This window comes from Dama dama, chromosome 5, assembly GCF_033118175.1.
Source record: "Dama dama isolate Ldn47 chromosome 5, ASM3311817v1, whole genome shotgun sequence".
In the NCBI taxonomy this organism is placed as follows: domain Eukaryota; kingdom Metazoa; phylum Chordata; class Mammalia; order Artiodactyla; family Cervidae; genus Dama; species Dama dama.
This window is the reverse complement of record NC_083685.1, coordinates 1976782-1986172: the sequence shown is the minus strand read 5'-3', so window position 1 is coordinate 1986172 and position 9391 is coordinate 1976782. Positions and strand designations below refer to the sequence as shown.

The 9391-nt window shown below is 53.4% G+C and overlaps 1 long non-coding RNA gene across 1 annotated transcript; it reads left to right on the top strand.

Annotated features, from left to right (window-relative positions):
- The first annotated feature begins 854 nt into the window (after positions 1-854).
- Positions 855-8146, top strand: LOC133056287 (uncharacterized). The gene is made up of 2 exons (XR_009692781.1): positions 855-1133; positions 4162-8146. It is a non-coding gene; the product is annotated as an uncharacterized LOC133056287 (long non-coding RNA).
- Positions 8147-9391: the final 1245 nt, after the last annotated feature.

Below are 9391 nucleotides of genomic sequence, written 5' to 3'. Positions count from 1 at the left end.
AGAAGGGACAGCAAGTGCAAAGGCCCTGGGGGTCAGGCGTGTCTGACAAGCTGCAGGAACAGCAAGGCGGTTGGCGTGGCCGAATTCAAGGCAGGGCTCCGGGGAGGGGGCCAGCCCTCGGGGCTCGCAGAGCAGGCTGAGCCCCTTGAGGTTTGTCCAGGTCCTCAGACGAAGCTGGATGGCATCATGTCACACCTGCCCCTTCTAACTTCCTGCACACGCATGTCTTAGGTGTATGTCAAGCAAGGGGAGCCAGATGGCTCAGCGTGTGGACACACGGCGGGTGCAGCCGGCCTGCGAGGACGGACACGGGGCGGTTCGGGCCCTTCCATCACAGACTTGGCTGGGGGAGCCCTGTGCCTCCCCGGTGCACAGGTCAGCGCTTCTGGGGGGCACAGGCCCACCTGGAGCCGCAGAGTGGGGCGTCTCTGTGAGGGTCACTGCCACCTGCTGCCGCCTCTTCAAAGCAGCTGGACTCACGGCCCCAGAGCAGGCCGAGCCCGGGCCTGCATTGCGCCCCTGCTCGGACTGCGGCCCCTGGACACTGTCCCCAGCGCACCCCCCGCGGTGTTAAATGAGAACGGGGGGAGGTCCCTGACCCCGCCGCCGGGCCCCCCACTGCCCCTGCCTGGGGTGACCCCGGGCTCCGGGCCTCAGCGTCCCAGGGTGTCGCTCGGAGGCCCCTGAGCCCCTCCGTCTGGGACCCTTCCCCCGACTCACCGGTCTGGGTCCCTCAGCACTTCCAGCGGGGGAACAGCGACGCCTTGCGGCCAAGGAGGGCACGCCCGCCCCGGAGCCGGGCGGGAGCGCACAGGTCGAGGGGGCGCGGCGCGGCGGGGCGGCCGGAGGCCACAGGGAGCCGCTCCTGGGCCCGGCTCTGGGCTGCAGCCGGGATGGCTCTGCCCCCGGGGGCCCCTCCAGGCTGCCTCCTCGGCTGCGGGCAGGACGCCCAGCTTCTGAGTCCTTGGGACAGAGGGGGAATTCTGGGTGGGCGGCACTGGGAACCAAGTCCTTCTGGTCGTGGCCTGGAAACTGCCCAGGTGACCGGGAAGAGGAAGGCTGTTCTCCCGCAGGCGGACCTGAGCTTTTCTCAACTAGGATCGGCTCCTTGGCTTCTGCCTCTTAAAAAAAAGGTAAATGGAATTTTGCGCCTTGAACCAGCTCCAGGAGTAATTTACCAATCAGTTTGGGGAAAACTGGCAACTTGACCACATTGAATCTTTCAGTCCATGGATATCCCGCTCTCTCTCCCTTTAATAGGTTTAATAATTCTCAGTGAAGCTCTCTGTGGAGCTTTCCTCATAAACAAATGACTTGGGCATCTCTATAGATTCATCCTTAGTAAACTTACACATTTGAAAGTGGAAATGTTAGTCGCTGGGTTATGTCCAACTCTTTGCAATCCCATGGACTGTAGTCCACCAGGCTCCTCTATCCATGGAATCCCCCAGGCAAGGATACTGGAGTGGGTCGCCAGCTCCATCTCCAGGAAACTTATATATTTGGGGGGGGGGGGTGGATTTTATTGAAATATCTATTTGCAATGTTCTGTTAATTTCTTCTGTACAGCAAAGGGACTCAGATACGTATGTACATATCTCAGATATGTACTTTTTCTGTCTTGTCAATTATAGTTTCTCATAAGCTACTGAATATAGTTCCCTGTGCCATACAGTAGGACCTTGTTGTTTATCCTTTTTATCCATCCTATATATAACAGCTTGCTTCTGCTAATCCCAAACTCCCATTCCATTCCTCCCCTACCCACCCTCTCCCTTGGGAACAAGTCGATTCTCTACAAGCTGATATTTTTTATGCAATTGGTAAAAATATATCCTCTTGAATGTTATTCTCTATTCATTTGCTATTATACTGTGCTGTTGGAGAAGACTCTTGAGAGTCCCTTGGACTGCAAGGAGATCCAACCAGTCCATCCTAAAGGAAATCAGTCCTGAATATTCATTGGAAAGACTGGTGCTGAAGCTGAAACTCCAATACTTTGTCCACCTGATGCGAAGAGCTGACTCATTGGAAAAGACCCTGATGCTGGGAAAGATTGAGGGCGGGAGGAGAAGAGGATGACAGAGGATGAGATGATTGGATGGCATCACCAACTCAATGGACATGAGTTTGGGTAAACTCCGGGAGTTGGTGATGGACAGGGAGGCCTGGTGTGCTGCAGTCCATGGGGTTGCAGAGAGTCGGACATGATTGAGCGACTGAACTGAACTGAGAGACCCAGTACATTTTTATATTTGAAATCGCACCTGGTAAATTTCCTACACTATTTTTTAATAGATTATATTAATTTATCTACATTCTGTGGGACTTGCCACATACTTAAACATATCCTCTGTGAAGAATGACAATTTTGTTGCTGTCTTCCCAATGCTTATATATTTCATTTCTCTCCCAGTCATTTCAAAAACCAGTTTGGGAGGGAGAGAGTTCCACTTCAGGAACAGTAGCACGAAGACGTCCACAAAAACATCCCCCAGCCAAAGGGATGAAAATTATTGTTTAAATTTATATGTTTATAACAATATTTAAATACATTTATCACATGTTTATAATTATTTATAATATCTGAATATGTCTATAAATATATATATAAGTAGATTTATTTATATATGTGTTAATCACTCTGTCATATCCAACTCTTTGCGACCCCATGGAGTGTAACCTGCCAGGCTCCTCTGTCCATGGAATTCTCCAGGCAAACATGTTGGAGGAAAAAAAAAAAAGTGTTGGAGTGGGTTGCCATTTCCTTCTCCAGGGGATCTTCCTGACCCAGGGATTGAACCCAGGTCTCCTGCACTGCAGGCAGATTCTTTACTGTCTGAGCCACCAGGAAAGCCCAAAGTTACTTCTATTGATAATTATGCTTATAATAATATATACTTGCTTATAAAGTATTATAAATATAATAACATATACTTATAATTTTCATTTATAATATAAATGTATTATATGCTTATCATTCTACATGTATATGTTTTATATATTAATTTTAAATTTATGTATCAGTTCAGTTGCTCAGTTGTGTCTGACTCTTTGCGACCCCATGAATCGCAGCACGCCAGGACTCCCTGTCCACCCAAACCCATGTCCATTGAGTCGGTGATGCCATCCAGCCATCTCATCCTCTGTCGTCCCCTTCTCCTCCTGCCCTCAATCTTTCCCAGCATCAGGGTCTTTTCAAATGAGTCAGCTCTTCACATCAGGTGGCCAAAGTATTGTAGTTTCAGCTTCAACATCAGTCCTTCCAATGAACACCCAGGACTGGTCTCCTTTAGGATGCGCTGGTTGGATCTCCTTGCAGTCCAAGGGACTCTCAAGAGTCTTCTCCAACACCACAGTTCAAAAGCATCAATTCTTTGGCACTCAGCTTTCTTTATAGTCCAACACTCACATTCATACATGACTACTGGAAAAACCATAGCCTTGACTAGACTGACCTCTGTTGACAAGGTAGTGTCTCTGTTTTTTAATATGCTCTCTAGGTGGGTCATAACTTTCCTTCCGAGGAGTAAGCATCTTTTAATTTCATGGCTGCAGTCACCATCTGCAGTGATTTTGGAGCCCCCAAAAATAAGGTCTGACACTGTTTCCACTGTTTTCCCATCTATTTGCCATGAAGTGATGGGACCAGATGCCATGATCTTAGTTTTCTGAATGTTGAGCTTTAAGCCAACTTTCTCACTCTCCTCTTTCATTTTCATCAAGAGGCTCTTTAGTTCTTCTTCACTTTCTCCCATAACGGTGGTGTCATCTGCATATCTGAGGTTATTGATATTTCTCCTGGCAATCTTGATTCCAACTTGTGCTTCATCCAGCCCAGCATTTCTCATGATGTACTCTGCATATAAGTTAAATAAGCAGGGTGACAATATACAGCCTTGACACACTCCTTTTCCTATTTGGAATCAGTCTGTTGTTCCATGTCCAGTTCTAACTGTTGCCTCATATACATTCTATGAAATAATATTTTTATACAAATATTGAAAGTCTTTCAATATATTTAAAGTTTCTGGAAACAGACCTAAGGGCATACAAAAAATGAAATATTTATTAAAGAAAATCTACTGAAAATTGGCAAGAGCAGGGACAGTCTGTCTAGAGCATCTCAATCGTGACCTGTTTCCTTCCTCCCGTCCCCAGCCCAAGGTGAGGCACCTCCACTCCAAGCAGTTGCGGGAAGAACACAGGGCACCCTCTCCACCGAGCTCCGGGTCAAGGTGACATCTTCCTGACATTCTCCCCAGGGGAACTGCTGAGCGGGTGAGATCTCTGAGACAAGGATGGGGGCATCCAAGCCAGACACCGAGGTTTGGCCTGCGGGTGCAATGACGAGTTCTGCCGGCAGACGGTGCTAGAGGAACGCGAAAGACAAAAGAGGCCAGAAAGCGCCTTTGCTTTCCCGGTTTCCCTCCCTCCTATCGAGCGCAGCAGCCAGCGATGGTGCTGGGGTGGCCCCGCGTCTGCTCAGCAGCCCTGACGGGCCAGTTCAGCAGGTACTCAGGCCCCACTCTGTCCACCAGGCGACCCCTCTGCAGTAGACCAGCCCTGGGCTCCCGCACCTTCTGGCCAGTTGAGGGCCACTTCTGTGCGCCAGCCCGGGCCACGCCCTCCACGCTGTCTAGCCGGGGGCCAGGTAGGTTTTTCCGGCACCCTAGGACCTGGAATCGTCCCCCTGTCCCAAGACTTCACCTGACTTTATGTGTCACCCCAGATCTCAGCACCGAGGCCCCCACCTTTGGGAGGATAGGTGGAGGTGAGGGCGGCCCCTGAGATGCTGAAACTGCGGGTCATGATTAGTCAAATCCATTCCACCTGCCCGCACTAATCAAGGGCCTTTTAAGACTCGCACGTCCTCCAAGCACGAAGCCAGAACCATAAAATACCCGCCCGGGTTGTTCTCTAGGAAGCCGGACTCAGCGGCGTCTAGCTGGAGCTGAGCTGTTAGGACTGGATGGACCGCTGACCCTCCCACTGGGCGTGGCCGCGAGTCCGCTCCCTGGAAGCTCCGCCCCCAGCTCGCGCGGTGAGCGCAGAGGCGGGGCTCGGGTCCACCGCGCCGACCGCGGTCCCGGCGCCTTGTCCGTCCCTTTCCCCGGGCTCCCCGCGCCCCACACCGCCTGCTGCTTGGTCTTCATGCCCTGAGCACGCAGCCCGGTGCCCGCGGGGAGGCAGATTCCAGAGCGCTCTCTGGGCTCCTTGCCTGGTTGCCTTGTGGATGAACCCGCGCTTTGCCGCGAACCTGGCATCTCAGTAGCTTGGCCTGCTGTTTGTAGGGGGCGGGGGGAAGGTTCCCTAACAAGAGCAAAACCATTACATGTAGCACTCGGAACCCCCTCACCGCCGAATCCCCCACAGATTGCTGACCACCATAGGTCTGTCTTTGACTCCCTGCAGTGGTGAATCTTCTAGAAAACTTTGGTCTAGCCCAGGCCTCCATTTCCCAGATCCCTGAAGGGACCCCAAAGCAGCCCCTCTTCCCGGTCACTCACTGCTGACCCGCAAACCTGGGAGGGGGACGGTGCTGAGAGGCCCCACTACATCCTTTAGGGTCGCGCCTACATCTGCGGAGACCGCTGCACAAGTCCATAACCAGGAGGGCAACGCTGGACACTGACGTGGGAGGGACACGGGGCCAGAGACTCGAGGAGCCCATGTCCGGACAACCCACACCTGACCCGGCCCAGAGGGACACGATGCCTGTGGGCGCGATGCAGGCTAATAGCTCGGCCCCTGAGCCGACACGCCCCAAACGTGCCTCCTGGTAAGGGACCATCATCGTCACGCGAGCATCATCACTGATAAACACCGCCCAATGCCTCAGAACACCAGGCTGAGATCTTTCCACACTAGAGGGCGCCAGAGACCGCGGGGTCGCACCCGGGCTCCCGGGGTTGCCGCACAGAGTCTGTCCGCCAGGGGGCGCGAGCGCTGGCCATGGGCTGGCTCTTCCGGTTAGCTGTGATGGGCAGAGAAGGGTCTGGTCCCAAGGCGACTGTGTGATGGGCTCTGAAGGCTAGGGGTGCTTCTCATCCCAGAGGGCTCAGAAAGTTAGGAGTCAAGAAACAAAGGCTTTGGTGCATGAACTGATGAATGATCAGCAAACAATGTTAAAAAAATAAGGTAGATTAGATTTGAAGATTATGCAGTATTAGGGACATACTTACACCAAAAAATTATTCACTGGGCATTCTGTGTTTTATCTGCCATCCTACTCATGAGAGGTGAACAAAAGAGAACTGCGAGGACACTTTTCTTTGCTCCTTGTTGTGTATGCATTTGTATTTATCAACCAAGTTCTTTTCTTCTCAGTATTGCTTTATGTAGTTGTCAGAGATTAGCAGAATGTTCAGTGGAACTGTGAGTGGATCTGAGGATGAATTAACACAATTGGCTGTGATTATAATGATTGCCGGGAGAAATATTAATAATCTCAGATATGCAGATGTCACCACCCTTATGGCAGAAAGTGAAGAGGAACTAAAAAGCCTCTTGATGAAAGTGAAAGAGGAGAGTGAAAAAGTTGGCTTAAAGCTCAACATTCAGAAAACTAAGATCATGGCATCTGGTCCCATCACTTCATGGCAAATAGATGGGAAAACAGTGGAAACAGTGTCAGACTTTATTTTTGGGGGCTCCAAAATCACTGCAGATGGTGACTGCAGCCATGAAATTAAAAGATGCTTACTGCTTGGAAGGAAAGTTATGACCAACCTAGATAGCACATTAAAAAGCAGAGACGTTACTTTGTCAACAAAGGTCCATCTAGTCAAGGCTATGGTTTTTCCAGTAGTCATGTATGGATGTGAGAGTTGGACGGTGAAGAAAGCTGAGCGCCGAAAAATTGATGCTTTTGAACTGTGGTGTTGGAAAAGACTCTTGAGAGTCCCTTGGACTGCAAGGAGATCCAATCAGTCCATCCTAAAGCAGATCAGTCCTGGGTGTTCATTGGAAGGACTGATGCTGCAGCTGAAACTCCAATACTTTGGCCACCTCATGTGAAGAGTTGACTCATTGGAAAAGAGCCTGATGCTGTGAGGGATTGGGGGCAGGAGGAGAAGGGGACGATAGAGGATGAGATGGCTGGATGGCATCACTGACTCGATGGACATGTGTTTGAGTAGACTCCGGGAGTTGGTGATGGACAGGGAGTCCTGGCGTGCTGCGGTTCGTGGGGTCTCAAATAGTTGGACACGACTGAGCAACTGAACTGAATTGAACTGATAATGACTCTTGGGAGCATGTGTTTCTCATTTTAGGAGAAGGGTGCTATCTCGGGGTCAAGGATGGGGCACCCAAACGGACAACGAGGTTTCTGTGCAGCGAGTGCCATGCCGGGCTCTGCCAGCAGATGGTGATGGAGGAACGGACAAGGCCACCGCGGCCAGAAAGCGCTTTTCCCGCTTTCCTTCCTTTTATTGAGCACAGGGGCCAGTGACGGTGTGAGGATGGCCCCGGGTCCGCTCAGCAGCCCTGGCCGACGGTCTAGTACACCTCTAGTGTACTAGACGACGGTCTAGTACCCCACCTTTGGTAGGGTAGGTGGGCGTGAGGGCGGCCCCTGAGATGCTGAAACTGCGGGTCATGATTAGTCAAATCCATTCCACCTGCCCGCATTAATCAAGGGCCTTGATTAGATTTAATCGAGTCTTTAAAAGACTCACACGTCCTCCAAGCACGAAGCCAGAACCATAAAATACGCCCGGGTTGTTCTCTAGGAAGCCGGACTCAGCGGCGTCTAGCTGGAGCTGAGCTGTTAGGACTGGATGGACCGCTGACCCTCCCACTGGGCGTGGCCGCGAGTCCGCTCCCTGGAAGCTCCGCCCCCAGCTCGCGCGGTGAGCGCAGAGGCGGGGCTCGGGTCCACCGCGCCGACCGCGGTCCCGGCGCCTTGTCCGTCCCTTTCCCCGGGCTCCCCGCGCCCCACACCGCCTGCTGCTTGGTCTTCATGCCCTGAGCACGCAGCCCGGTGCCCGCGGGGAGGCAGATTCCAGAGCGCTCTCTGGGCTCCTTGCCTGGTTGCCTTGTGGATGAACCCGCGCTTTGCCGCGAACCTGGCATCTCAGTATCTTGGTCTGCTGTTTGTAGGGGGCGGGGGGAAGGTTCCCCAACAAGAGTAAAACCATTACATGTAGCACTCGGAACCCCCTCACCGCCGAATCCCCCACAGATTGCTGACCACCAAAAGTTTGTCTCTGGGTCCCTGCAATGGTGAATTTTCTAGAAAAGTTTCCCCCTAGCCCACGCCCCTGTTCTCCAGATCCCTGGAGGGCAGAGGGGGAAAGATTATAATTCAAACAGAAGTCCCGGGGCCAGGTAGAACCCAATCACCACTCACTAAAGGGAGAAATCCGCGCATCCACAACAGATGAGGCTGATCGTCTAGGGTGGCCTCTATTGAAGGTTTCCTGAGGAAACTGCCTTCCGGGGGACACGGCCCAGTATTTTGCCTCTGGCCCCTCGAGACTCCGGGGCTCACCTCCTCTCTCCACTCCCGTCCTCTGGGCTCTGATGGGATAGGGCCCCGCACCTGCAGACAGCCAGGGGCCCAGGGAACAACAGGAGGTTGGTGGGGACCCCAGGCCAGGCCACCCACATGGGGTTAGACCAGAGGGGAAGGACCAGCTGTGAGGTCACAGGCAGCTGCTCTGGGACGGCCTTGGGGGGGGGGGGGGGGGGGGCGGGGTAGTAAACATGGGTGAGTCTCCAGCGCTCAGCCCCACCGGAGTCCTGGAGGCTGGGCGAACGTGTGGCCTGTGGTGTGGGAGACACCCCGCTCAGCACCCCCAGACCACCTTCTGACTTGGTTTCCTGGTTATCGGACACTAAGAGGGGGTCCCCCAAAAGAAAGGGGCTACCTTTCCCCACCCCTTACCCCCCGAAGGTGGTACATCAGTCCATGGCACACACATCCAGATACCTGTGATCCCAGCAAACCTCTGCGCGAGAGGCTGTGTGGTTTCCACCTGGGCCGAGGTGACTGAACCCCCTTGTCGCCTCTGAGAAGTCCCAGCAGCCGTAGGTGGGGGCTCCTGCCTCCCACTGAACTGTCCCCCCTGACCCCGCGGTGGTGGGCAGAGCTGATCTGAGACCATTGCACCCGCTGTAAACTCCAGCCCTCGCTTCCCTCCTGCCACAGGAGTGGCCAGGACGACCCCTTCTTCAGCCTCTGCAGCCGTGACGGTGGCCGCCCCCCCCCCCCCCACAGGAGGGCCAGGGGAGAGGGGGCAGGTGAGGGGACCGTCCTGGGACAGACAGGAGGTGGGAGAGGGTCCCCATCTCCCACCTGACTGTGGGCTCCCTCACGCGGGGGTCTGATCTGCGATGTCTAGTTCTTTGCTGCATCTCGCGGTATTTGCTGAAACTTTTCTAA